We start from the raw sequence: 2,886 nt of genomic DNA, 5'->3' as shown, positions 1-2,886 counted from the left end.
GTAGCATCGATCGACACTGTAGCAAGGAAATCAATCGACACTGTAGCAAGGAAATCAATCGACACTGTAGCAAACAAATCGATCGACACTGTAGCAGAAAATCGGGAGTTACTGTAGCAGAACACTGCTCATCAAGGAAAAAAAAGTTATGTTTATTAGTTATCTTTTACTAACTTTTACTGTTTTGTTTATGATAGGTAAAAAGAAAAAGATCCAAGGAAGAAGAGTTGATATACCAGAAGCGATCGATGACAACATGCAATTGTCGGTCGACATAGCATCTTGAGTATCGATCGATCGCCACTTAACTGTGTCGATCGACGCTCAACATCAGCGATCAGGTATAACGTTTCACCTTGTTAAATATTGTCCTTATGGTTTATTTCTCCACCAATCTTAGACTGTATAACACTAGTCACAGTGTTGTTTAAATCTGGGGGAGGTTTTGCTAATATTGTGTTTTAGTTAGCTATTTAGAAGAAAGAAAAAAAGATCCGAGTAGACGATTTCTCAGCATATCGACCGATGAGACCAGCTCGACCTCGATTGACAGCAATTCAGATCCAACGATCGATTGTCTCTTCATTGTGTCGAATGATTTCTCTAGCCATCGACCGATGAGACCATGTCGCTATCAGTCGACAACACTTCATCAATAACGATCGATTGTCACTTCATTGTGTCGATCAACACTGAGCAGGTCATCGTTCTTACTTGTTAAATTATGTACTTATGATTATTTCTCACCATAACTCCGACTAGATATACACTGGGGATAGTGTAATTTAAGTCTGGGGGGATGTTTACTGATACTAGTGTGTTCATGAGTCTTAGCAAAATGTTTTCAAAAGATTTATTGAGTCGAGAAGAGGAAAATGAACTTATTAGATTTTTGCTTGTTATCTAACCACTCTTTAGCACCATTCTAGACTTACTGATTGCAGATAGTACTAAAGATACTAAAGTGGATCAACATGTCAACTATTCACACTTGCTGAGATTGTTTGAAGGAGCCAAAGCTGACCTCCAACACTAAACCTGACACAACTGCTTGTCTTGGGGCTTGGTATACATGTGATCGGATTCTTCAAACAAGTCTGGAAGGTAAAGCCTTGTATAGATTTATCACATTTTCTCTCTCTATTTCGACCCTAGATCTATAGGTAGAGATATTTATTTAAAAAAAAACGAAAAAGAAAGAAAGAAAAAGAAAAAGAAAAAAAAAAAAAAAATATATATATATATATAATAGGTGTTAGTTAAATGGAGTCCGAACATGACTTGGTGGCTACAACCATTAAAGCTTGCTTCATAAGGATTCCAACAAAAAGAATTCGAACGGGACTTGGTGGCGGCAATCATCAAGGTTCGATTCACTTGAATTCTTGGATATAGGTCAAAAAGAAGTGAACATGACTTAGTGGCAACCACCATTAAGGCTTGATTCATGGAAGCCTGTCCAATCTTGGTCAATGATCTTGCAATAAAAACATACTTTGACTAAAGAGAGAAATTAGTAGAGAGAAAAAATAGGAACTAACTTTTACCTGCAGATCCAGATACTTGTTTGAAAATACTTGCATCCTGTGATCGATACTCCCAAGGTAAAGCCTGCACTTTTATTTATGTTAAGAAATAAGGTTGGTAGAGGGGAATGTCACACATGATTTACTAAGTTGTTGGCTAGGTGAATTTGGTTGCTAAGCTAGGATATGGTATAATGTGCTTTTGTGATTAGGACTTCTTAGATGTAGATTGCAATATTTTAGAGGTGATGATTCTAATTTTTAAATCATGTGAGTCCCTGCTGTTTTTAAACCTCTTTCAGAGAGACTGCCCGTCTGTTTTGCTTGAGGACAAGCAAAAGGGTAAGTCTGGGGGAGTTGATAGACCATGGATTTTACCCACTTTCAGCCATGGTCTATAAGTGTTTAAATATATATTTACTACTATATAGAGTCTATTTAGATTATTTACAGGTTCAGGTACGTTCTGGAAAAATATAGTGATTTTGAAGCCTTTTGAGGTGCAGAACTGCATAGACGCGTCAGATGTTTAGCTATGGATGGAGACCTTCCCACCGTTATATTGAGCTCATATTTTGACACAAGATATAGCTTTGAGTTATATTTCCAGTGCCACTAGTTTGAGGTCAATCAGCATCCTGCAGCAGAAGTTATTCCCGTTTTACTGAAGAGTGGTCAGTCTGCCTCGCGAGAGGAAGCTGTCGAGGAGATGAAGGACTGTCGATCGATGTTGCAGCATTGGTGTCGATCGACATGGATGCCAGAATGTGGGCCGAACATATTTTATGACCGACTGAAGCCAAGAAGTAACCACAAATTACCAGAATGCCCTTGGATGACCTAAAACCCTATTTATTTTATTTCTAAGCCATTGTTGACGGCTACACGCTCTGTAAGATTTCTTTGATTCTTGTTCTTAGTTAGGATAGAAAGGAGGAACTCCTTCAGAATCCTCCTTGAACTCCTTTGGTTTCTTGATTGCTTTTATATCTATTATCTATGATTTTCAGTGACAACTTCATGCTTGAATAGATCCATCTGTTAGGTTTAGGGTTCAGATAGGATGAGGGATTATCCCCAAATATAGATTGCTAAGTTGTTAGAATGTCCATCATATGAATTGCACTTATTGCTTATGTTCTAGAGTCGCGAACTATAGAACCATGATGTTAGGATGAATAAGCGCACACGAGAGCATGGTTTATCTCCTGAATAATTCATATTGCGCTAGGATTCCTAGAGAAAGACGAGAGTTGATCTAGGAACCTAGTGAACATAGTTCAAACCTGCTAGGTAAAGCTCGCTGGAAGGATCGTCGATCGACAACTCGGTAATTGTACCGATCGACGGTCTGAAAGGT

Source organism: Brassica napus, chromosome C9 (genome assembly GCF_020379485.1).
Source record: "Brassica napus cultivar Da-Ae chromosome C9, Da-Ae, whole genome shotgun sequence".
In the NCBI taxonomy this organism is placed as follows: Eukaryota; Viridiplantae; Streptophyta; class Magnoliopsida; order Brassicales; family Brassicaceae; genus Brassica; species Brassica napus.
This window is presented reverse-complemented; position numbering follows the sequence as displayed.